This window comes from Procambarus clarkii, chromosome 38, assembly GCF_040958095.1.
Source record: "Procambarus clarkii isolate CNS0578487 chromosome 38, FALCON_Pclarkii_2.0, whole genome shotgun sequence".
Taxonomy (NCBI): domain Eukaryota; kingdom Metazoa; phylum Arthropoda; class Malacostraca; order Decapoda; family Cambaridae; genus Procambarus; species Procambarus clarkii.
This window is the reverse complement of record NC_091187.1, coordinates 37,096,607-37,124,106: the sequence shown is the minus strand read 5'-3', so window position 1 is coordinate 37,124,106 and position 27,500 is coordinate 37,096,607. Positions and strand designations below refer to the sequence as shown.

Here is a 27,500-nt window from a genome sequence, read left to right as displayed (position 1 = left end):
GTAGAACACCTGGAGAGAAATGATATAATTTCAGACAGACAGTATGGTTTTCGATTTGGAAGATCCTGTGTATCGAATTTACTCAGTTTCTATGATCGAGCAACAGATATATTACAGGAAAGAGATGGTTGGGTTGACTGCATCTATCTGGACCTAAAAAAGGCATTCGACAGAGTTCCACATAGAGAGGTTGTTCTGGAAACTGGAAAATATTGGAGGGGTGACAGGTAAGCTTCTAACATGGATGAAAAATTTTCTGACTGATAGAAAAATGAGGGCAGTAATCAGAGGCAATGTATCGGACTGGAGAAATGTCACAAGTGGAGTACCACAGGGTTCAGTTCTTGCACCAGTGCTGTTTATTGTCTACATAAATGATCTACCAGTTGGTATACAGAATTACATGAACATGTTTGCTGATGATGCTAAGATAATAGGAAGGATAAGAAATTTAGATGATTGGCATGCCCTTCAAGAAAACCTGGATAAAATAAGTATATGGAGCACCACTTGGCAAATGGAATTTAATGTTAATAAATGCCATGTTATGGAATGTGGAACAGGAGAACATAGACCCCACACAACCTATACATTATGTGAGAAATCTTTAAAGAATTCTGATAAAGAAAGAGATCTAGGGGTGGTTCTAGATAGAAAACTATCACCTGAGGACCACATAAAGAATATTGTGCGAGGAGCCTATGCTACGCTTTCTAACTTTAGAATTGCGTTTAAATACATGGATGGTGATATACTAAAGAAATTGTTCATGACTTTTGTTACGCCAAAGCTAGAATATGCAGCTGTTGTGTGGTGCCCAACAACAGAAGTTGGCCCATATCTTAAGAAGCACATCAACAAACTGGAAAAGGTGCAAAGACATGCTACTAAGTGGCTCCCAGAACTGAAGGGCAAGAGCTACGAGGAGAGGTTAGAGGCATTAAATATGCCAAAACTAAAAGACAGAAGAAAGAGGTGATATGATCACTACATACAAAATAGTAACAGGAATTGATAAAATCGACAGGGAAGATTTCCTGAGACCTGGAACTTCAAGAACAGGAGGTCATAGATTGAAACTAGCTTAACACAGATGCTAAAGAAATATAAGAAAATTCACTTTCGCAAATAGAGTGGTAGATGCTTGGAACAAGTTAGGTGAGAAGTTGGTGGAGGCCAAGACTGTCAGTAGTTTCAAAGCTTTATATGACAAAGAGTGCTGGGAAGACGGTCTCATCTTGTAACTACACTTAGGTAATTACACACACACACACACACTCTATCTATCTATCTATCTATCTATCTATCTATCTATCTATCTATATATATATATATATATATACATATATATATATATATATATATATATATATATATACATATATATATATATATATATATATATATATATATATATATATATATATATATATATATATATATATATATATATATATATATATGTCGTACCTAGTAGCCAGAACGCACTTCTCAGCCTACTATGCAAGGCCCAATTTGCCTAATAAGCCAAGTTTTCATGAATTAATTGTTTTTCAACTACCTAACCTAACCTAACCTAACTTTTTCTGCTACCTAACCTAACCTAACCTATATAGATAGGTTAGGTTAGGTTAGGTAGGGTTGGTTAGGTTCGGTCATATATCTACGTTAATTTTAACTCCAATAAAAAAAATTGACCTCATACATAATGAAATGGGTAGCTTTATCATTTCATAGGAAAAAAAGTAGAGAAAATATATTAATTCAGGAAAACTTGGCTTATTAGGCAAATCAGGCCTTGCATAGTAGGCTGAGAAGTGCATTCTGGCTACTAGGTACGACATATATATATATATATATATATATATATATATATATATATATATATATATATATATATATATATATATATATATATATATATATATATATATATATATGTCGTACCTAGTAGCCAGAACGCACTTTTCAGCCTACTATGCAAGGCCCGATTTGCCTAATAAGCCAAGTTTTCATGAATAATATATTTTCTCTATTTTTTTTCTTATCAAATGATAAAGCTATCCATTTCATTATGTATGAGGTCAATTCTTTTTTTATTGGAGTTAAAATTAATATAGATATATGACCGAACTTAACCATCCCTACCTAACCTATCTTTATAGGTTAGTTTAGGTAACTGAAAATGTTAGGTTAGGTAGTCGAAAAAACATTAATTCATGAAAACTTGGCTTATTAGGCAAATCGGGCCTTGCATAGTAGGCTGAGATGTGCGTTCTGGCTACTAGGTACGACACATTATATATATATTTATATATATATATATATATATATATATATATATATATATATATATATATATATATATATATATATATATATATATATATCGGACAATTAGTAAAAAAAAAAAAAAAAATTAAATTATTTTACCTTGTACCTAGATCCACCAGGCCTGTTTGGTGCATGTTTCAGTACTTCAGAAATCTGGAAGGTCACATCCTCCTCCTCAACTTGTGGATGTGCGTTGATAGATGATTCTGTAAAATTAAGTTATTTATATAATAATAAATTCAGTATAACAATAATATTCTGTAAAATTAAAAGTAATTTATACATCAATCAGATAAAACTCTCCAGAGATGGTGATACACAACATATAAAGGACAAGTTTCAGAACAAAATTATGCATTTAGGAATAAGGTTTTGTACATGTAGGTAGCACATGAGAAAATAAGTGGAAGGTGATCAAGTTTATATTAACATGTTATTGGCTTTGTTAAGGCTTTGCAAGAATGAAAAAAATATTAATAATATAATATCACCTACCAATTAATTGTACATCATTTATAAGTCAATTATTTGCATTATTATTATTCAATACTAATGATATAAAAATGCATTTTGTAGTCTACTATTTATGCAAGTATTAAGCACAGGATCATGAAATAAACTGCAAAATACTGTAATGGATAAACCAATTAAGTTTACATTTTCCTATAGCTAAGTCAGTCAGTTCTATTAGCAGCAGAGAACAATTATGCCCAACCTCTATTAAATGAAACAATCTTAAGAGCAAGTGATATAAATATAATCATTTATGCTTGGGAAAATATTATGGAATGGTTCCAAATATGAAAAATATTAAGTTTTTTGTTTAAAAATTTTTAACTTAAAATTTAAATTTTTAAGTAAATTTTAAACTTTAAAAAAATTACTTAATTTTTTGGTTACTTACTTAAAATAACATTATATAGTTCTTGTTTTTGTAGAAATGCCAATTTCTTCTTTTGCCCTTCCAGACTGTATAGTGACCACAGGCCGTTTGTTCATATCTTCATTATTCTTCGAACCGTGGTTGCACAATCAGACCCACGTACACTGGTTAAAAGCAACACCTAAATATATATATATATATATATATATATATATGTATATATATATATATATATATATATATATATATATATATATATATATATATATATATATATATATATATATATATATATATATATATATATGCGAACAAGCCTGAATGGTCCCCAGGACAATAAGGCGTATGGATTAAGGCGTCTTGTACATACCAGTTGCGTTTGCTCCTTTGAGTATGGGTTCGAGTCACTTCTGGGGTGTGAATATATATATATATATATATATATATATATATATATATATATATATATATATATATATATATATATATATATATGTATGTATGCCATATACATATATATGCTATGTTGTATGCTACAACTTGGCTGATAATAAAGCCATTCACAACTGCAGGCCTAATAAAAAAAGGAGGTGGCATAGCAATATCTTACAAAGATACCTTCATCTGCAATAGTGTCATTAGTAATAGAGACGACTATTGTGAATATACCTTAGCCAAGTTCTCCAGTAAATCCCTTAAATCCTCCTTGACTATAAGTGCCATCTATAGATTTCCCAATACCAACATAGCTTCATTCTCAGATAACGTAAGGAATCTTATCATAAATAACAATCTCAACAAAAATCAAACCAACTTAGTGGTTTGTAATGGTGAACAAAACATGCAGATACTTATATATAACCTGTGAATAGAGTGTAATAACAGCAAAACTATTTGTTTATTGTTTTATGACCATAATAATTGAATCACTAATATGATTCACTAATATATAATCCTAATAATAATCACTAATATATAATCCATTGAGCATGCTGCATCTCTTTCAGTCTCTTTGCAATTTGAACAAGAGGGCTTTTAATTGATCGAACCATATTCTTAAAGTAAAGTAAATGAGATGTATTCCATATTTTGCAAAATATACGATGAAGGCACACAAACATTCATACCAAAACTGAAGGGCAGGATTTATGAGGAGACATTAGAGGCATTAAATATTCCAAAACTAAAAGACAGAAGGAAAAGAGGAGATATGGCTGAAGTATGTTGACCAGACCACACACTAGAAATTGAAGGGACGACGACGTTTCGGTCCGTCCTGGACCATTCTCAAGTCGATTGTGAGAATCGACTTGAGAATGGTCCAGGACGGACCGAAACGTCGTCGTCCCTTCAATTTCTAGTGTGTGGTCTGGTCAACATACCAAATATACTACACATACACAATACTAGGATGCACAATAAACTACCCTACCCAGGCTGAGTATGGTGTGTACAATAAATGATTAGCTAAAAGATAAGAATGAGTTTGTATAAATGGGGTTAAATCAGAGTGGGAAAATGTAAGTGGAGTTCCTCAAAACTCTGTCCTGGGACCTCTGTAATTCATAATATATACAAATAATTTAGACTCAGGTTTGATCAGCAATATTTGAAAATTTCCAGATGATACAAAACGGATTTTTTTCTGGATTCAGGATTATTTTTTTTATGGCTGAAAACATGTTTTCAGCAATAAAAGAAATACAGTATTGCTGGAACAAACGTCGACACCTTCAAGAGAAAACCTGAACATCTTCAAGAAGTGCTGGACAAACAAGGCTGTGGTGGATATGTGGGCCTGAGGGGCCTGTCCAAGCAACAGCCTGTTGGATCAAGCTCTCACATGTCAAGCCTGGCCTTGGAAGGGCTTGGTGAGTAGAACAACTACCAGAACCCTATAATGCATGTATCAAGCAGATAACTAGGTTGTAGAGGATAGATAACATAGTGATTATAAGAAAACTAAAAACTCACTGGAAGCAATATAAATTACAAGAGTTGATACGCAACTTCTTTCCATTGTACCTCCCGTGTGTCAGCTTATCACTCTACTGCTAATATCACGGTATTGCAGAATATCTGTCTCTACATTGCCAAGGTGTCCAGGCAGTGAGCACCACATAATGCAGTGCAGTCCTGTAAGAATAAGCACAGTAAGTATGGGCATGGAGGGGTGCAGCAGTGGCTTGTGAAGGGCTGGAGAGTAAATGGACAAAGCAGACAGATAAGATGGCAATATATAAGGGGAAAAAATTAAAAAGCTAGGATAAACTAATTGAGATCAAAAGCATAAATTACTAAAGTAGGGGAAAAAATAACAAATGACTTCATAAAAAAATTATCCAATTGCCAACAGCAACTTGGTAGTACGAGTCTAAGTCTAAGAAACAAAAAAAAATTAAATGCTGTTATCTGCAATGAAACAATACATACTATTGCACGTACCGAAACATTGATGAATGTAATAAATAGAGAACTATTTGCTGAATGTCCCATAAATGGATTTAAACTATTTTACACAAAGAGGGGGAGAAGCCATGTATGTTAGGGAATATTTGAAATGTAGTCTCGAAAAGTACACAACTGTGATAGTAAAATTAGGTCACATGGAGGAGTGGGACTGTATACTATGGAAGACCTTGTATGCTCGGAGCTCCTTAACATTACAAATGAGGTGGTAGAGGTATTGGGATTAAAAATAGAGAAAATAAATTTAGTGATTATTCTAATATACAAACCGCCAGATGCAACGGCCGAGGAATTCACAGAACAGATAAACAAAATGGAGAACTCGATACCTCATATTATCTTCCTAGGTGACTTCAACTTGCCTAGTCTAAGATGGAGAATAGCAAACAATAATATTATACCAGGAAATTTATCGAGACCTAACCACTCAGCTTCCTGGCAATACGTTAGTAATGAATAAATATGATATATTTACTCATTATAATGTTGGTGCTGAATGTACAACACGAAAAAACATAATTTTAATCTGAAAAAGTATCTTTTTATAAAGAAATTAGACGAAAATAAAGAACTGGTGACGCCAAATCAAGTCGACGATCCAAGCGTCGGTTAGGTTAAGTTAGGTCAACCTAACCTAACATATTATATTTATTCATTACTAACGTATTGCCAGGAAGCTTTGTGAAGCTTGTGTAGCTTGTGGTAGCTTGTGGTAATTAAACGGACCCTCATTTTAACAGAAACTTGGCTAAGTAAAGACTATACCCAACTCTACAACTTAGCTGGTTATAAAGGCATTCATAATTGCAGGCCTAGTAAAAAAGGAGGTGTTATACCAAAACAGATGCAGAACTAGGAAACAGGATTTCTTCAACAGAAATTTTGAAATTGTTCACAATTTTTGTTAGACCAAAGTTGGAGTATGCAGCAGTTGTATGGTGCCCATATCTTAGAAAGCATATCAACAAACTGGAAACGGTGCAGAGACATGCCACTAAGTGGCATTAACTAAATGCCATTAAATATGCCAAATATACTACATAAATATACATACTACACATGCACAATAATTGTCCAGGGCCATCAACACACCTCCAGGGCAACCAACACACCTCCAGGGCCATCAACACACCTCCAGGGCCACCAACACACCTCCAGCTAGGGCCACCAACACACCTCCAGGGCCATAAACACACCTCCAGCTAGGGCCATCAACACAACACCACCATCAACACACCTCCAGCCAGGGCCATCAACACACCTCCAGGGCCACCAACACACCTCCAGGGCCATCAACACACCTCCAGCTAGGGCCACCAACACACCTCCAGGGCCATCAACACACCTCCAGCTAGGGCCACCAACACACCTCCAGGGCCATCAACACACCTCCAGCTAGGGCCATCAACACACCTCCAGCCAGGGCCATCAACACACCTCCAGCTAGGGCCACCAACACACCTCCAGGGCCATCAACACACCTCCAGCTAGGGCCATCAACACAACACCACCATCAACACACCTCCAGCCAGGGCCATCAACACACCTCCAGGGCCACCAACACACCTCCAGGGCCACCAACACACCTCCAGGGCCATCAACACACCTCCAGCTAGGGCCACCAACACACCTCCAGGGCCACCAACACACCTCCAGCTAGGGCCACCAACACACCTCCAGGGCCATCAACACACCTCCAGCTAGGGCCATCAACACCCCTCCAGCCAGGGCCATCAACACAACACCACCATCAACACACCTCCAGCCAGGGCCATCAACACACCTCCAGGGCCATCAACACACCTACAGCTAGGGCCACCAACACACCTCCAGGGCCATCAACACACCTCCAGCTAGGGCCACCAACACACCTCCAGGGCCATCAACACACCTCCAGCTAGGGCCACCAACACACCTCCAGGGCCATCAACACACCTCCAGCTAGGGCCATCAACACACCTCCAGCCAGGGCCATCAACACAACACCACCATCAACACACCTCCAGCCAGGGCCATCAACACAACACCACCATCAACACACCATCCAGCCTACCAACAGAAGCTTATATATATACTACACATGTCTAAGAGCAAATAAAAGAAAACAGTTACCTTAACTATTGAAGATGCAGCAGGATTTTGTGGATAAGCCAGCAGCAGTCCCTCTCGACACGGTTTTAAAATGGCGGCGACTACCACAACATGCAACGAGCCTAAAGAATGTCCAGCGCTGGCATTATCTAAACGCTATTATATATTATCAAGCAATACGGAAATCTAAAATAAAAAAATGATACAAATAATTGTATTAAATATTCATTTGCAATTACAATACATCGGGAATATATTTTTGCGTTATCAAAACATATTAAGTTCGTATTTAGTTTAACTCATTTAAATTCTTTACAAATAATAACCTGATTTTACCTGATGGCCACTAACATTAATGTTTTATGTTGATACATTTCATACCCTTATTATTTCAATTTCTTTCTTTATTATGCACCCCATACCCATCCCGTGGGCGGTGGTGTAAAGGATTACAGAGGCACATAATGGGTTCAGGAACTGAACTCTCTAGTTTGTTTAGCTAAGCAAATAACAATTTTTGACGCTAGTTACAAAATTATTAATGTTATATATACATGTACACACTCTCATACATACATGTACATATATATATATACGTATACATATATACATACACATACATATTTATAATCACCCACACAAATACACACATCAATAATCTCTGTGTCACTTATTTTATACATGTTCTTGTAGAACATTCTATTGCGAACACATTGGGTGCTGCCCAATAAACTCGCCCCTCGGGGCAAAATTATTTTTTTTTTTAATCTTGGTGGAACATAAAATGGCCGCCTGTGTTTATGCTGTCGTCAGATGGCGCTGTGACGTCACAGATGAGGGAAGCACGTACTGCGCATTAATGCCTCGATCCCTCGTTATTCATTTATTTTATTTATTTATATATATACAAGAACGTACATTGGGGGTTAAGAGACAACATAGAGCTTAAGTTAGAATTATAATCTTGTAAAACCACTAGCTTGCATATAGCGTTTCGGGCAAGTCCTTAAACTAATCTTTGAGCAAATTCTTAAACAAAGTTTTAGAGAAATAATTAAATGTAAAATTGATAAAAAGTGTTTAACAGGTACATTACAGCTTTACTTTACAAGTACAGATGATTTTAAGTAGGATAATTACAGTAAAATTGTCAAAAAATTGTTTACAGGTACGATGCAAGAATTTTCGACACAAAAGCAGATCAGAACAATACACAATAATGAACAAGGAATCCTAAGTACAATTAGGAAAACATCTCAGGGTTATACATTGGATTACTGAAGCACAATATGAGGATCATTACAAATAGTAATGCAGTAGAATATGCACTCATATTCTATTATTAAGTTAATATTAAGTTCCTGCCTCATGTTAAGTATCTTTGTGGTACTAGGGACATCCAAGGATTATCTTCAAGGCTTCGTTCTGCAAGTTTTCAAGCCCTTTAAGCTTTCTTTCAGTCATCAATGCAAGCAGAGATGCAACATAATCCACTAAAGATCTGATGTATGCAAGGTACATCATTTTGACAATTGTGACATTGGCACCATAGCCTGAGTGATAACCTGCAACATCTCCAAGAGGGCGTATGGAGCCTCTCATTATACTGACGACAGAGTCTGAATACAACAGGACAATACAAGACCAAGGTATTTGAATCTGTTAACATAGTCAAGCTGGGAGCCATCATACAGTTGCATCTTGCGAACAGCTCCTCCCTGCCTGGGTGGACACCCATTTAGTATCTTTGTTTCCTCTGCTGAGATATGACTAAACCTAAGTCCTGACATATAAGACTAATACAGAGTTAAGAGTGTTCTGCATGTTAGCATAACAAGTAGCAAGAGGTAATCGTGATTAACAGTATCAAAGGCCTTTCTCAGGTTAATGAAGAGTCCAATTGGAAACTCATTTTTGTCAAGGGCAGAGTAAATTATATCAAGGAGACTAATAATTGCATCGTTGGTACTCTTTTGAGAGCGAAAGCCAAACTGACAGGGGCTAAGAATGTCGAATTTTACGAGATAGGAGTAGAGCTGTTTGTAGATAATTTTTTCAAATATTTTTGATAGTATGGGTAGGTTCGATATTGGTCTGTAGTTGTTTATGTCTGACGGATTACCTCCTTTATGAACTGGCGTTACTCTTGCGTTTTTAAGGATACCAGGGAAGGTATGACACTCAAGGGATTTGTTGAACAGCAGAGCTATAGGTGGCGCTAGGGCATGGGAGGCGCTCTTGTATACAATGGATGGGATTTCACTGATGTTCCCAGCTTTGGTTTTTAGTGAGTGTATGATGGACACAACATCTGACGGGCTGACTGGTGAGAGGAGAAGAGAGTTTGGATAGCTGCCTGAGAGATATGTGTTTATATGTGTCTGAGTCTGTGGGATTTTACTTGCAAGGTTAGCACCAATCGATGAAAAGAAGCTATTAAATTCATTCGCCATTTCTAAGTCAGATGACAGTGTAAGGCCATCCTTAGAGAGTGTTATCTGGTTGTGGGAGTGTTGTTTAGTTCCCAGGATGTTAGAGATGGTATTCCATGTGCTTTTCATGTTGCCTTTTGCTTCTTTGAATCTAGTCTCATAGTATGAAAGTTTTGCTTTTCTTATGATACTGGTAAGCACTGATGAGTACCTTTTAACTACTTCCATTGGAAATAGGCCACTCCTAAATGTCTTTTCGTATTCATGTTTTTTGTTGATTGATTTAATTATGCCACTTGTGAGCCACGGGTTATTTTTTCTTTTATCAGTTACTTGTTTGGTAAGGAGGGGACAGTGAGTGTTGTAGAGGCTTAGAGTTTTGGAGAGAAAGAGGTTAGTTGATGAGTTTATATCCTGTGAATTATTAAATTCAGATTCCCAGTTAATATTGTGAAGTGCATTAGAGAGATTGCCTAAAGCTGATTCACTATGTAGCCTGAATGAAAGTTTTTTGTTTTCTGGTGGTGATGTGTCAATGTTTGCTATGAGGAAAGTAGGATAGTGGTCAGTTGTTCTGTCATAAATTACCCCAGATGTAAGGGGAGCTGTTATATTAGTCCAAAGGTGAACCAGGGTAGTGGCAGATGTTTGAGTGACTCGGGTGGGCTTGGTGATTGTGGAGATTAGCATACAGGAGTGCATGCTGTTACGGAAATAGTCAACTTGAGGGTTGTTTTCAACATTCAATAAAGAAATTCTGGAGGGCTTCTGTGCAAGGGTTAGGATGAGCTAGCCTAAGCATTTTTATACCAATTTGACAGTTATTTTCAGTAACACGATAAACAACGCTCGGAATATTAAGTTCCTTTCTCATATTAAGTATCTTTGTGGTACGAGGGCACCCAAGGATTATCCTCACGGCTTCGTTTTGCAATTTTTCAAGCCCTCCAAGCTTTCTTTCAGGATGCCTTAAAGTTAGTTTAGTTCATTTATTATGCACCCCATACCCATCTTGTGGGCGGTAGTGGAAAGGGTTGCAGAGGCACATAATGGGCTCAGGGACTGAACCCCACAATTCATTTAGCTAAGCAAGTTACAATCTTGATGAGCTAGTTACAAAATTCAGTATAAGTCGTCACATCAACAATGGGTTCGAGATCGATCACAAGTACAGTTTCTAAATTAAGCAACTGACATATGTGGAGAGCTAGTGTCACAATTGATATGTTTGTCTTGCACACCGCCCCCCATCCAGTGGGCAGCGGTGGATAGGTTACAATCACTTTGTTACTACTTACAGTTAGCAAACTGGGGATATTTGGCTAAAATTTCTGGTACCAGATCATTTTGAATGAAATATTGACACATCGTTGGTACATTGGTTGTAGAATTGTCTCTGAATTCACTTTCACATAGTGACGGAGGGTGTGCAAATAATTTTGTTGACGGTTAACATTTGGTCAGGTCTACATCGGCAGATAATGAGAATTCCCAGAAATACTTGTAACCGAGTCTAAGCCGAGCAGTAGTAACATCTAGAAGTCTGCTGATTTTATTGAATGAACCATAGATGTGTCGCTCCTCTTGCATAATAGTATTGAACGAAAGTTAATCTCCCCAAACACTTTCGCGTTTTGGGCAAGTTACCCCTCCACTCTCTCCATTTTTTTTTGGACATTCCCTGGTAGTGTGCGGAAATACTGAAAAGTGTATACTCTTTTCAACTTTGTCACCTTAATTCTCGTCCTATGTCTTTCATTTTGGTATCAATGCGTTCGCAATAGAATTCCCAACAGAACTATGTGCATATAATGTCAAAGACAGCAGCGCGCTCCACCCGCCGACAAGATGAATGTAGGCCAAGGGTACCAGAAAAAGAAAGCTGAGCCACCCTCAGGCAACTCTCATTACATTAGAGAGCGTGGTAATACTGAAAAGTATATACCCTTTTCAACTTTGTTACCACAATTCTCATCCTAGGTTTTTCAATTTAGCATCAATGTGTTCGCAATAGAATTCTCTACAGGACTAAAGGCATATAAACTCCAAAAGCCCGGCTTACCATCCGCAACAAACAGAGAAAGCGAGAGCGTGTTACCAGGGAGCGCACAAGAGCGATAAAATGTATACACTCTTTTCATTCTGGTCACCTCAATTGTCATCCTAGGTCTTTCATTTTGGTATCAATGATTTCGCAATAGAATTTCCAACCGGAATATATGCATGAAATGTCAAAAACAGCAGCGTGCTCCACCCGCTGACGTGATGAAAGTACGGTGGACCATCCGCACAAAACAGAGAAAGTGAGAGAAAGTAACCCGGGAGCACTCTAGTGCAATGTAATGTGAACACTCTTTTCACTTTGGTTACCTCAATTCTCGTCATATGTCTTTCATTTTGGTATCAATGTGTTCACAATTGTATCTGCTGGCATTTTACCCTTTGCTTGGATCTGAAGGGTTTTAGGCTCACCACGATGCAATCTGATAGTACCACACGTGTATATACCTATCTTCAAGCAGCAATTCACTCATTCAAACCGACTTATAATAGTTATCCATATATAAATGGTAATCTTTGTTCTACCTGTTAACCTGTCATATGAAGAAAGATTGTCAAAGCTTATATTACATTCTCTAGAAAAGCAAAGAATTAGGAGTGACATATGGTAGAGGTGCACAATGGGATGAATGGACATAACAAAGGGGACATTAATGGGGTATTAAAATTAGCAACACAAGACAGAACTCGAAACAAAGTGTAAAAATTTGAAAAATTTAGATTTAGGAAAGAACTGCATGGGTAAATACACTGGGTTTGTACCTCAAGGTTCATGTATGCAATATTACAGAGTTCCAATTAACTCCCATGCATGCTGTTAATTTATGTTATGTTCATGTTTTTTATGTTAAAATGTTTTTGTTGATTTGTTTGTATATTTTCATAAGTAAAGCATGCTTACCGTCTTATTCCAAGTTTTATGATAACTTTACAAGGTTTAAAACATAAAGTTCAATATATATTCTGGTTTTCACACAGGAATTATACGTTAATATAACATCATAATAACGTAATGATGTCGTGTAAATAACGTTATACTGATGTCATATAAATGTTATATGTATGTTATAAGAACGTAAATTGGATAGCTTTACAGAAAGTATACAAAAAAAACTAAATGTTGACTGAAAATTATTTATTCTTAAATATAAAGCATGAAAACATTATAATACCATAGCATTCACTATTATTTTTAAATTTTTACATAAATCTTAAAAAACTGTGTCTCAAGAATATATGTTTTTAGTTATATCCTTTGATTTTAAGAACGTCAGATATACGTATTTATGTCAAAAGTTACAGTATTACCTTTGTGGCACCATTTAAAAACGTCCACAAACGTTCTGTGTTTGCTGGGAATTTTGCAAGTATTTACCTCCTTAAAATTTTCTTAGATTAAGGACCTGCCCGAAACGCTGCACGTGCTAGTGGCTTTACAAGACTGTAATTACCATATTTGTATCCTCACATTCCTTATGTACATTCTTGTATATGCATAAATAAATAAATAAATAAATAAATAAATAAATAAATAAATAAATGCTAACCCTGATCTGAAACTCTCTATTGATAGATGTAATAGTACCCACAAGCACCACTACATAAATAAACATCTTTTTGATATAAATTTTGTATATAAACTGAGTCAGGCTAATATAATTGCCAATCAGGACCTAGATTCAGGAAGCTCTGTGTATTTCTTCGTAAGTGGGTTTGCTACGAAGGTTCCTAAGTGCGCCCTAAGAAGATGCTTAGGTACGATTCAATAAGGTATACTTAGGAAGAAAATTGTTGGTTCACCTGCGTGCCGATAAGAGGTCACTACTGTGTTTTGTTTGGCCAATCAGAGCAGCAACATTCTTCATATTGAAGATTTAGTGCTGGCTTATCGGAGCTCTACTGCCTCCTATTTACGTCGAATTTTCTTATAAAATTAGTATATTTCGATGTAAAACAATGTTTTTTCAACTTCTACTGCCAGCACCGACATTGTAGTAAACAAATATGTTACATTTGTTGTTTACCTACGTAATTCTAAGAGATACTGTGTAGCTGTCCTTGTTGCTCGGAAGATGCGCTGACAATTATTGTATATATTTACTGAATTTACCCAAGGGCCACTAACTATCTAGTGACCTCGAAGAGGACAGAAAGCCGGCAGCTTGTTAAAGGGCCCGCCAATTGTCTTAATGATATTTTTTAGCTGGAATTTGGCATTTACGGCTTCAGCGGGTAGGCGGTTCCATGGATTTATAGCCCTCTTGGTGGAAAAAAACCATCTGTTTTCAGTCCTACTTGAGAGAACATACTCTCCAACACTATATCTGTGATTGTCCTGTTATCAGTGACTTCATACCAAATGGTATGAGGTATTTTGAGCTCTGTAATTACTTCATACACTCAGGAATATTGGAAGATATTCTTGTGCTGCACCCAGATTTTGCCAGTGGAGGCTAATAGATCAGCATTAAGTATTTTGTTCTCTCCTAATTCTATGTATGACTGGCCATCCTGTGAGGTGAGGATGTTGGGTGAGCTTGTAGCTGGTTTTTGATCTACACTGTGTGGTCCTTTATACAGAATAGGGAAGCAGCACATTGCTGTGAATACCTAAACATGTTTAAAAATACATTGTTTGAGAGGAGTTTTGTAGAAACTGGTAAGAGTAATTATAATATAATGTTTCCATGATTCAGTGCTTACCTCTTGTGAAAATTGCTTAGAGTTGTTTAGTCAGAGTTGATTTGTTTTTTGTATTGAGGCTGGTATTTTCTAAATTGATTCCATGTACAGTATGTCTAACCATCCTGTGAGATGGGAGTACCCAGCAAACATTTTCATGTTTTTAAAACATCCTAAAAACGACATTTCATTGTTTTCAGCACGTTTATAATTACGTTTAGAAAAGGTTTTTTGAGAACTTTTATATACAACCTTAGAACGTAAATAATTAACATTTCTAAAAACTTTTTTATAATCTTTTAATTACCTACATTAAAACGTTTAGGGTAAATTAGGGTATAATAATTTTTTAATTCATATCTGAAATAGAAAGGGAGAGAAAGAAAGAAGACATATCTGAGAAAGAAATGGACATCCTATATATGTATGTGTAAATTACAAATAAATAGGGTACAAAAAGAGAATTAAAATATTATATTTATTTAATTAAGAATGAGTAATACAACAAAATATATGTAATAGCTCGAAATATATAGACTATATATATAACAGAATATAAAAGTAAAAATTTAAAAATCTATAAAAATCTATATATGCAATATGTGAACACAATAGATTTTGTGATCAAGCAGCCTGTGATTCATGTCATGCTGAGATCAGTCTGACGTTACAAGCAGTTATTGTTACTTAAAACTAAAACAAGTAAAATTTTCCGAGTATACATATAACACTATAGTTTTTCTATGACTAATAATAAAAATCTATTAATCAAAAGTTTAGGACTAATTAACTAAAAATAAAAATCTACAAGTGAATGTAAACACAGTCAAGTATAATATTCATGTAGAAAGAGAAAGAAAAAGAGAGAGAGAAGGAAAGAAAGAGAAAGAAAGAAAGGGAGAAAGAGAGAGAAAGAAAAGAAAAAACAGTCATGTATAATATTCATATTAGCACCATGGAATATAACTTAGATTAGGTAAAAATCTCAGACATTTTTAAATCAAATGAAATATGAGAGCCAGAGAGAGAGAGAGCGAGAGCCAGAGAGAGAGCGCCACAGAGCCAGAGAAAGAGAGAGCCAGAGGGAGAGCGTGAGCCAGAGCCAGAGAGAGAGAGAGTCAGAGCCAGAGAGAGAGAGAGCCAGAGCCAAAGAGAGAGAGAGAGAGAGCCAGAGAGAAAGAGAGAGCCAGAGAGAGAAAGAGCCAGAGCCAGAGAGAGAGCCAGAGAGAGAGAGAGAGAGCCAGAGCCAGAGAGAGCCAGAGCCAGAGAGAGAGAGAGAGCCAGAGAGAGAGAGCGTGAGCCAGAGCCAGAGAGAGTCAGAGCTAGAGAGAGAGTCAGAGCCAGAGAGAGAGAGAGCCAGAGCCAGAGAGAGAGAGCCAGAGAGAGAGAGAGAGCCAGAGAGAGAGAAAACCAGAGAGAGAGAGAGCCAGAGAGAGAGAGAGCCAGAGAGAGAGAGAGAGCCAGAGAGAGAGAGAGAGAGAGAGAGAGAGAGAGAGAGAGAGAGAGCCAGAGAGAGCGAGAGCCAGAGAGAGCGAGAGAGCCAGAGAAAGAGAGAAAGAGAGAGAGCCAGAGAGAGAGAGAGCCAGAGCGAGATAGAGAGAGCCAGCGCCAGAGAGAGAGAGCCAGAGCCAAAGAGAGAGAGCCAGAGCCAGAGAGAGAGAGAGAGCCAGAGAGAGAGAGAGAGCCAGAGCCAGAGAGAGAGAGCCAGAGCCAGAGAGAGAGAGAGAGAGAGAGCCAGAGAGAGAGAGTGAGAGAGAGAGCCAGAGAGAGAGCCAGAGAGAGAGAGTGAGAGAGAGAGCCAGAGAGAGAGCAAGAGAGCCAGAGAGAGAGAGAGAGAGCCAGAGAGAAAGAGAGAGCCAGAGCCAGAGAGAGAGAGAGCCAGAGCCAGAGAGAGAGAGAGAGCCAGAGAGAGAGAGAGAGCCAGAGCGAGAGAGAGAGAGCCAGAGCCAGAGAGAGAGAGAGAGAGCCAGAGAGAGAGAGTGAGAGAGAGAGCCAGAGAGAGAGCCAGAGAGAGAGAGTGAGAGAGAGAGCAAGAGAGCCAGAGAGAGAGAGAGAGCCAGAGAGAGAGAGAGAGCAAGAGAGCCAGAGAGAGAGAGCGAGAGAGCCAGAGAGAAAGAGAGCGAGAGAGAGCGAGAGAGAGAGAGAGAGAGAGAGAGAGAGAGCGAGAGAGAGAGCGAGAGAGAGAGCCAGAGAGAGCGAGAGAGAGAGCCAGAGAGAGAGGGAGAGAGCAAGAGAGCCAGAGAGAGAGCGAGAGAAAGAGAGAAAGAAAGAGAAAGAAAGAGAGAGAGAGAGAGAGAGAGAGAGAGAGAGAGAGAGAGAGAGAGAGAGAGAGAGAGAGAGAGAGAGAGAGAGAGAGAGAGAGAGAGAGAGAGAGAGAGAGAGAGAAAGAGAGAGACAGACAGACAGAGACAGAAAGACACACACACAACAAAAGAGGAGACAGAACAAAATTAAGGCAAGGAGAGAGAAGACAGAACAGAAACAACAGAGAGAGGAGAGAAATGAGAAATCATTGAAGAGAAGGGGAAGAGAAACGCAAGATAAGAAAAAGATACAAGAAAAATATACAAGATAAAAATGACAAATGAATACCACAAATAAAAAAAGTAAAGGAAGAGAGAAGCTAGAAGAGACAGGAAACGAGAGGTGTTAGAAGAGAGGAGGAAAGGAGAGATTAAAGGACAAGAAAAACAGGAGAGAAACGTAAAAGAAATAAAAAAAAGGGACATTTGTGAGGAGAGAAAATAAAGAGACCAGAGAAGACCATATATCAAGAGTGTGAGGATAAAGACTTGTATATTTTCTTAGTAGACATCCTCTGGCTCTTGTTGCCCCTCTTGTATACGAATTGTACTTGCAAGTTTTCCCTGAAAAGATATTAACAAAATTTATATTCAATTATTTATTTATATAAATTACACACACACAAACTTTATATATATATATATATATATATATATATATATATATATATATATATATATATATATATATATATATATATATATATATATATATATATATATATATATATAATTTCGTAAACCTCACCCTGTAAACATTCATGTTTCTACATGTTAAACAAGCTACGAGGATGAGGGAAGGGGATGTTCCCTCCATGCTGGATATTATATTTACCAGGAAAGAGAAAGATATATTTATCATTCAGTACCTCCCTCCTTTGGTACCTCCCTTTTCCTCCTTTCAGTACCTCCCTCCTTTTACCCAAGTGACATTGTCACTTGGGTAAAAGTGACCATGTCTTTTTGGGAATAAAGTATGCAATGCATTATAATCTGGAAGAAAATGAGCTTGAAGCAGTTGAAAAACCTGACTTGTGGAGAGGTCATTATGGGGAACTCAGATATTTCCTTAAGGAATTTGACAAACACTTGCTGTTAGGACATGAAGTAAATGAGATGTATGTCAAGTTTTGTGAAATATATGATAATGGCACAACAAATTTTATACTAAAGCAGAGATGCAGAACTAGGAAAAAGGAAAAAATTGCCCAAACATACAAGCAATACAAAGATGCGAGAAACAACAATAGCAGTAAGGAGAGGGGCAGAAAGACTATGACTTTCGGTCATATTCTACAACACAAATATACATACACACACACACACATTATTGGAAAAAATTGGAATTGGAATATTGGAAAAAATAATTAAAACTAAATGGGTAGAACACCTGGAGAGAAATGATATAAATTCAGACAGACAGTATGGTTTTCGATTTGGAAGATCCTGTGTATCGAATTTACTCAGTTTCTATGATCGAGCAACAGATATATTACAGGAAAGAGATGGATGGGTTGACTGCATCTATCTGGACCTAAAAAAGGCATTCGACAGAGTTCCACATAGAGAGGTTGTTCTGGAAACTGGAAAATATTGGAGGGGTGACAGGTAAGCTTCTAACATGGATGAAAAATTTTCTGACTGATAGAAAAATGAGGGCAGTAATCAGAGGCAATGTATCGGACTGGAGGAATGTCACAAGTGGAGTACCACAGGGTTCAGTTCTTGCACCAGTGATGTTTATTGTCTACATAAATGATCTACCAGTTGGTATACAGAATTACATGAACATGTTTGCTGATGATGCTAAGATAATAGGAAGGATAAGAAATTTAGATGATTGTCATGCCCTTCAAGAAAACCTGGATAAAATAAGTATATGGAGCACCACTTGGCAAATGGAATTTAATGTTAATAAATGCCATGTTATGGAATGTGGAACAGGAGAACATAGATCCCACACAACCTATACATTATGTGAGAAATCTTTAAAGAATTCTGATAAAGAAAGAGATCTAGGGGTGGTTCTAGATAGAAAACTATCACCTGAGGACTACATAAAGAATATTGTGCGAGGAGCCTATGCTACGCTTTCTAACTTTAGAATTGCGTTTAAATACATGGATGGTGATATACTAAAGAAATTGTTCATGACTTTTGTTACGCCAAAGCTAGAATATGCAGCTGTTGTGTGGTGCCCAACAACAGAAGTTGGCCCATATCTTAAGAAGCACATCAACAAACTGGAAAAGGTGCAAAGACATGCTACTAAGTGGCTCCAGGAACTGAAGGGCAAGAGCTACGAGGAGAGGTTAGAGGCATTAAATATGCCAAAACTAAAAGACAGAAGAAAGAGGTGATATGATCACTACATACAAAATAGTAACAGGAATTGATAAAATCGACAGGGAAGATTTCCTGAGACCTGGAACTTCAAGAACAGGAGGTCATACATTGAAACTAGCTTAACACAGATGCTAAAGAAATATAAGAAAATTCACTTTCGCAAATAGCGTGGTATTACCTAACCACCTAACTTGTTGGAACAAGTTAGGTGAGGTGGTGGTGGAGGCCAAGACTGTCAGTAGTTTCAAAGCGTTATATGACAGAGTGCTGGGAAGACGGTCTCATCCTGTAACTACACTTAGGTAATTACACACACACACTATATATATATATATATATATATATATATATATATATATATATATATATATATATATATATATATATATGTCGTACCTAATAGCCAGAACGCACTTCTCAGCCTACTATTCAAGGCCCGATTTGTCTAATAAGCCAAGTTTTCATGAATTAATGTTTTTTCGTCTACCTAACCTACCTAACCTAACCTAACCTAGCTTTTTTTGGCTACCTAACCTAACCTTACCTATAAATATAGGTTAGGTTAGGTTAGGTAGGGTTGGTTAGGTTCGGTCATATATCTACGTTAATTTTAACTCCAATAAAAAAAAATTGACCTCATACATAATGAAATGGGTAGCTTTATCATTTCATAAGAAAAAAATTAGAAAAAATATATTAATTCAGGAAAACTTGGCTTATTAGGCAAATCGGGCCTTGAATAGTAGGCCAAAAAGTGAGTTCTGGCTACTAGGTACGACATATATATATATATATATATATATATATATATATATATATATATATATATATATATATATATATATATATATATATATATATATATATATATATATATATATATATGTCGTACCTAGTAGCCAGAACGCACTTCTCAGCCTATTATGCAAGGCCCGATTTGCCTAATGAACCAAGTTTTCCTGAATAAAAATATTTTTTCTAATTTTTTTCTTATGAAATGATAAAGCTACCCATTTCATTATGTATGAGGTCAATTTTTTTTATTGGAGTTAAAATTAACGTAGATATTTGACTGAACCTAACCAACCCTACCTAACCTAACCTAACCTATCTTTATAGGTTAGGTTAGGTAGCCAAAAAAGTTAGGTTAGGTTAGGTTAGGTCGTCGAAAAACAATTAGTTCATGAAAACTTGGCTTATTAGGCAAATCGGGTTTTGCATAGTAGGCTGAGAATTGCGTTCTGGCTACTAGGTACGACATATATATAATATATATATATTATATATATATATATATTTTATATATATATATATATATATATATATATATATATATATATATTTTTATATATATATATATATATATTATATATATATATATATTTTATATATATATATATATATATATATATATATATATATATTTATATATATATATATATATATATATATATATATATATATATATATATATATATATATATATATATATATATATATATATATATATATTTATATAACTGAAAACTCACACCCCAGAAGTGACTCGAACCCATACTCCCAGAAGCAACGCAACTGGTATGTACAAGACGCCTTAATCCACTTGACCATCACGACCGGACATAATGAGGTGATAGCCGAGGCTATTTGAACCACCCCACCGCCGGCACTCGGATAGTAATCTTGGGCATAGCATTTTACCAAATCACCTCATTCTTTGGGACACACATGAGGAACACAAATGCGAACAAGCCTGAATGGTCCCCAGGACAATATGCAACTGAAAACTCACACCCCAGAAGTGACTCGAACCCATACTCCCAGAAGCAACGCAACTGGTATGAACAAGACGCCTTAATCCACTTGACCATCACGACCGGACATAATGAGGTGATAGCCGAGGCTATTTGAACCACCCCACCGCCGGCACTCGGATAGTAATCTTGGGCATAGCATTTTACCAAATCACCTCATTCTTTGGGGCACACGTGAGGAACACAAATGCGAACAAGCCTGAATGGTCCCCAGGACAATATGCAACTGAAAACTCACACCCCAGAAGTGACTCGAACCCATACTCCCAGAAGCAACGCAACTGGTATGTACAAGACGCCTTAATCCACTTGACCATCACGACCGGACATAATGAGGTGATAGCCGAGGCTATTTGAACCACCCCACTGAGTTTTCAGTTGCATATAGATAACGTAAGGAATCTTATCATAAATAACAATCTCAACAAAAATCAAACCAACTTAGTGGTTTGTAATGGTGAACAAAACATGCAGATACTTATATATAACCTGTGAATAGAGTGTAATAACAGCAAAACTATTTGTTTATTGTTTTATGACCATAATAATTGAATCACTAATATGATTCACTAATATATAATCCTAATAATAATCACTAATATATAAGCCATTGAGCATGCTGCATCTCTTTCAGTCTCTTTGCAATTTGAACAAGAGGGTTTTTAATTGATCGAACCATATTCTTAAAGTAAAGTAAATGAGATGTATTCCATATTTTGCAAAATATACGATGAAGGCACACAAACATTCATACCAAAACTGAAGGGCAGGATTTATGAGGAGACATTTGAGGCATTAAATATTCCAAAACTAGAAGACAGAAGGAAAAGAGGAGATATGATCACTACGTACAAAACAGTAACAGGAATTGATAAACTTGATAGGGAAGATTTCCCGAGACCTGGAATTTCAAGAACAAGAGGTTATAGATTTAAACTAACTAAACAAAGATGCCGAAGAAATGTAAGATAATTCACTTTTGCAAACAGAATGGTAAACGGTTGGAACAAGTTAGGTGAGAAGGTGGTGGAGGCCAAAACCATCAAAAGTTTCAAAGCATTATATGACATATATATGCATATATATGACATATATATATATATATGCATATAAATATATTATATATATACTGATAATTAGCTAAAAATATATTCAAGTAAATGTAAATTATTTTACCTTGCACCTAGATCCACCAAGCTTGTATGGTGTGCATTTCAGTACTTCGGAAATCTGGAATGATCTGGAATCTCGTATTTGCAATGAAACAATACATAATATTGCACTTGCCACAATACCACACAAGAATCAGTACGCCTTACCACACAATCAGTACGACTGTTTTCAGCGAGCCACTGAACACACTGAAGATTGATAACCCAAATGAATTTTTCATGGATATGATACCAACATCAAATCATAAATCAGATGTGATCCTATCCCCACTGGATTTTGAAGAAGCCATAGACAGTATGCCTATGCACTCTGCACCAGGCCCTGACTCTTGGAACTCAATATTCATCTAGAACTGTAAAAAAACGTTATCGCAGGCCCTTCACATTCTTTGGAGACAAAGCCAAGATACTGGCATTATCCCTGACATACTAAAAACAGCAGAGATAGCACCGCCCCATAAAGGAGGAAATAAGGCAGAGGCAAAAAACTACAGACCGATAGCACTAACGTCGCACATCATAAAAATCTTTGAGAGAATGCTAAGAAGTAAGATCACCAAATACATGGAATCACAGCATCTCCATAACCCCAGACAACATGGTTTCAGAACAGGGCGCTCTTGCCTATCACAGTTGCTGGACCACTCTGACATGGCACTAGATGCCATGGAAGACAAACAAAACGCTGATGTAATTTACACAGATTTCGCAAAAGCCTTTGACAAATGTGACCATTGTTTTATTGCACATAAAATGCGTTCAAAAGGAATTACCGGAAAAATAGGCAGATGGATATACAACTTCCTGACTAATAGAACCCAATGTGTAGTAGTCAACAAAATAAAATCTGGACCATCAACCGTAAAGAGCTCAGTCCCCAAGGGTACTGTGCTTGCTCCAATACTTTTTCTCATCCTCATATCGGACATAGACAAGGACACAACCTATAGTACTTGATCATCCTTTGCAGATGACACTAGAATCTTCACGAGAGTAGGCAACATAGAGGACACGGCAAACCTCCAATCAGATGTAAATCAGGTCTTTCTATGGGCTACAGAAAATAACATGGTGATTAACGAACATAAGTTTCAGCTCATGCGCTACGGAAAAAATGAATATATAAAAACGGAAACCACTTACAAAACTCAGTCAAATCATAACATTGAACGGAAAAGCAATGTAAAGGATTTGGGTGTACTGATGTCAGAAGGCCTTACATTTAAAGAACACAATAAAGTAGCCGTCACAACTGCAAGAAAAATGACAGGATAGATAACAAGAACTTTTCACACTAGAGATGCTATACCGATGATGATAGTTTTCAAGACGCTAGTGCTCTCTAGAGTGGAATACTGCTGCATAATGAAAGCCCCTTTCAAAGCTGGAGAAATTACTGACCTATACTTATGCATTTATCTTCGGTTTAACACAACAGGCACCAGACACACGCTAGGCATCATACACACTAGGATAAAACAAACATTAGGCTGGAAGTCAGAAAAGAATTCAAAGAATTTTACTGGAAAGGCTTGCTGTTAGGAAAGGAAGTAATTGAGATGAATTAATGCACAGTATGTCAATTTTGTGAAATATATGATAAAGGAACAAAAACATTTATACCAAAACAGAGATGCAGAACTAGGAAACAGGATTTGTTCAACTGAAATTTCAAGACGGCCAGAGACCAAAAGACACAAAAATGGAATCAATATACGAAGAGGCCAAACCCCCAAACATACCAGTAATACAAAGAGAAACAACTACACGGCAGTGAGGAGAGAGGCAGAAAGAATTTTTGAAAAAAAGAATAAACAAATGTAAAGCAGAACAAATCATATTCTATAAATACAGCAACAACCAATTGCAGGTAAAGGATAATATTCAGAGCTTTTAAATGCATGGATGGCGAAATACTCAAGAAATTGTTCACGACTTTTGTTAGACTAAAGCTGGAATATGCAGCGGTTGTATGGTGCCCATATCTTAAGAAGCACATAAACTGGAAAAGGTGCAAAGACATGCTACTACATGGCTCCCAGAATTGAAGGACAAGAACTATGAGGAGAGGTTAGAGGCATTAAATATACCAAATATACTACACAAATATATATACTACACATACACAATACTAGGATGCACAATAAACTACCCTACACAGGCTGAGTATGGTGTGTACAATAAATGATTAGCTAAAAGATAAGAATGAGTTTGTATAAATGGGGTTAAATCAGAGTGGGAAAATGTAAGTGGAGTTCCTCAAAACTCTGTCCTGGGACCTCTGTAATTCATAATATATACAAATAATTTAGACTCAGGTTTGATCAGCAATATTTGAAAATTTCCAGATGATACAAAAGGGATTTTTTTCTGGATTCAGGATAATTTTTTTTATGGCTGAAAACATGTTTTCAGCAATAAAAGAAATACAGTATTGCTGGAACAACCGTCGACATCTTCAAGAGAAAACCTGAACATCTTCAAGAAGTGCTGGACAAACAAGGCTGTGGTGGATATGTGGGCCTGAGGGGCCTGTCCAAGCAACAGCCTGTTGGACCAAGCTCTCACATGTCAAGCCTGGCCTTGGAAGGGCTTGGTGAGTAGAACAACTACCAGAACCCTATAATGCATGTTTCAAGCAGATAACTAGGTTGTAGAGGATAGATAACATAGTGATTATAAGAAAACTAAAAACTGACTGGAAGCAATATAAATTACAAGAGTTGATACTCAACTTCTTTCCATTGTAGCTCCCGTGTGTCAGCTTATCACTCTACTGCTAATATCACCGTATTGCAGAATATCTGTCTCTACATTGCCAAGGTGTCCAGGCAGTGAGCACCACATAATGCAGTGCAGTCCTGTAGGAATAAGCACAGTAAGTATGGGCATGGAGGGGGTGCAGCAGTGGCTTGTGAAGGGCTGGAGAGTAAATGGACATGCCCAGGAATAAAAAGCATTAGGGTAACAGAACATAGCCCATAAAAATAGTAATGACTGTGAATGAATAATTATATGAATGCAATAATATTTCATATCTCAATAGGAATACTAAGCAGGGTGCAAGACAAGGTACTGGTGGTGATAGTGGTTGGTACAAGTCCTCACATCTCCACAGACACCAGTAACAGCCCTCACCTCCCAACACAGTACCCAAGGACCTTGATTACAGAAAAATAGAATCAATTAATATAATAAAATATAAAATATAAGTGTTTACTTACGATAATACTATCGGTGGAACACAAAATCTTCTTCTTCTTGATAGTAGGTGCAGTTTGCATGAAGGGTTTGTCCTCGTCATGACTGAACTGACGACAAAATGGCCGCTGTGTTGATATGGCGTCAGATGACGCTGTGACGTCACAGGTGAGGGACGCTTTGCGCATTACTCCCTCTTACTTAAAAAGTATTACAGGTACTTTTTGGTTTTATTTTTGAATATGGCAGAAGTTGGACAGCTTTTCAAATCATTATAAGGGAGTGAGTTCCATAGACTAGGTCCCTTTATTTACATAGTGTTTACATAGATTAAGTTTGACTCTGGGGATATCAAAGAGATATTTATGTCTGGTGGGGTGGCCATGTGTTCTATTACATCTGTCCAGGAAGAGTTTCAGAACCGGGTTTGCACTTAGAAAAAGGGCTTTATAAACGTAATTTACACAGGAGAATGTATGGAGTGAATTTGTTTAGCATGTTTAAGGATTTGAACAAGGGAGCTGTGTGTTGTCTGAAGGTAGAGTTAGTTATTGTCCTGATAGCAGATTTTTACTGGATGATGATGGGCTTGAGGTAGTTTGCAGAGGTTGAACCCCAAGCACAAACACCATAAGAATGATAGGGATAGATAAGTGCATAATAGAGTGAGAGGAGAGCAGAGTAGGGTACATAATATCTGATCTTAAACAGTATACCAACTGTTTTAGAAACCTTTTTAGTTCTCAGCAAACATTTTCATGTTTTTAAAACATCCTAAAAACGACATTTCATATTTTTCAGCACGTTTATAATTACGTTTAGAAAAGGTTTTTTGAGAACTTTTATATACAACCTTAGAACGTAAATAATTAACATTTCTAAAAACTTTTTTATAATCTTTTAATTACCTACATTAAAACGTTTAGGGTAAATTAGGGTATAATAATTTTTTAATTCATATCTGAAATAGAAAGGGAGAGAAAGAAAGAAGACATATCTGAGAAAGAAATGGACATCCTATATATGTATGTGTAAATTACAAATAAATAGGGTACAAAAAGAGAATTAAAATATTATATTTATTTAATTAAGAATGAGTAATACAACAAAATATATGTAATAGCTCGAAATATATAGACTATATCTATAACAGAATATAAAAGTAAAAATTTAAAAATCTATAAAAATCTATATATGCAATTTGTGAACACAATAGATTTTGTGATCAAGCAGCCTGTGATTCATGTCATGCTGAGATCAGTCTGACGTTACAAGCAGTTATTGTTACTTAAAACTAAAACAAGTAAAATTTTCCGAGTATACATATAACACTATAGTTTTTCTATGACTAATAATAAAAATCTATTAATCAAAAGTTTAGGACTAATTAACTAAAATTAAAAATCTACAAGTGAATGTAAACACAGTCAAGTATAATATTCATGTAGAAAGAGAAAGAAAAAGAGAGAGAGAAGGAAAGAAAGAGAAAGAAAGAAAGGGAGAAAGAGAGAGAGAAAGAAAAGAAAAAACAGTCATGTATAATATTCATATTAGCACCATGCAATATAACTTAGATTAAGTAATAATCTCAGACATTTTTAAATCAAATAAAATATGAGAGCCAGAGAGAGAGAGCGAGAGCCAGAAAGAGAGCGTGAGCCAGAGCCAGAGAAAGAGCGTGAGCCAGAGCCAGAGAGAGAGTGAGTCTGAGC

The 27,500-nt window shown here is 36.5% G+C and overlaps 2 long non-coding RNA genes across 2 annotated transcripts in view; both read right to left on the bottom strand.

Annotated features, from left to right (window-relative positions):
- The window catches only part of LOC138372246 (uncharacterized), a 27,204-nt gene extending 1,353 nt beyond the window's left edge, over positions 1-25,851 (bottom strand). The window contains exons 1-2 of the long non-coding RNA XR_011230770.1: positions 25,812-25,851; positions 2,434-2,540 (exon numbers count right to left, since the gene is read on the bottom strand). This is a non-coding gene — a long non-coding RNA (uncharacterized lncRNA). The remainder of the gene's footprint in view (positions 1-2,433; positions 2,541-25,811) is intronic.
- The window catches only part of LOC138372245 (uncharacterized), a 279,208-nt gene that overhangs the window by 117,873 nt on the left and 133,835 nt on the right, over positions 1-27,500 (bottom strand). The gene's annotated exons all lie outside the window — the stretch shown is intronic.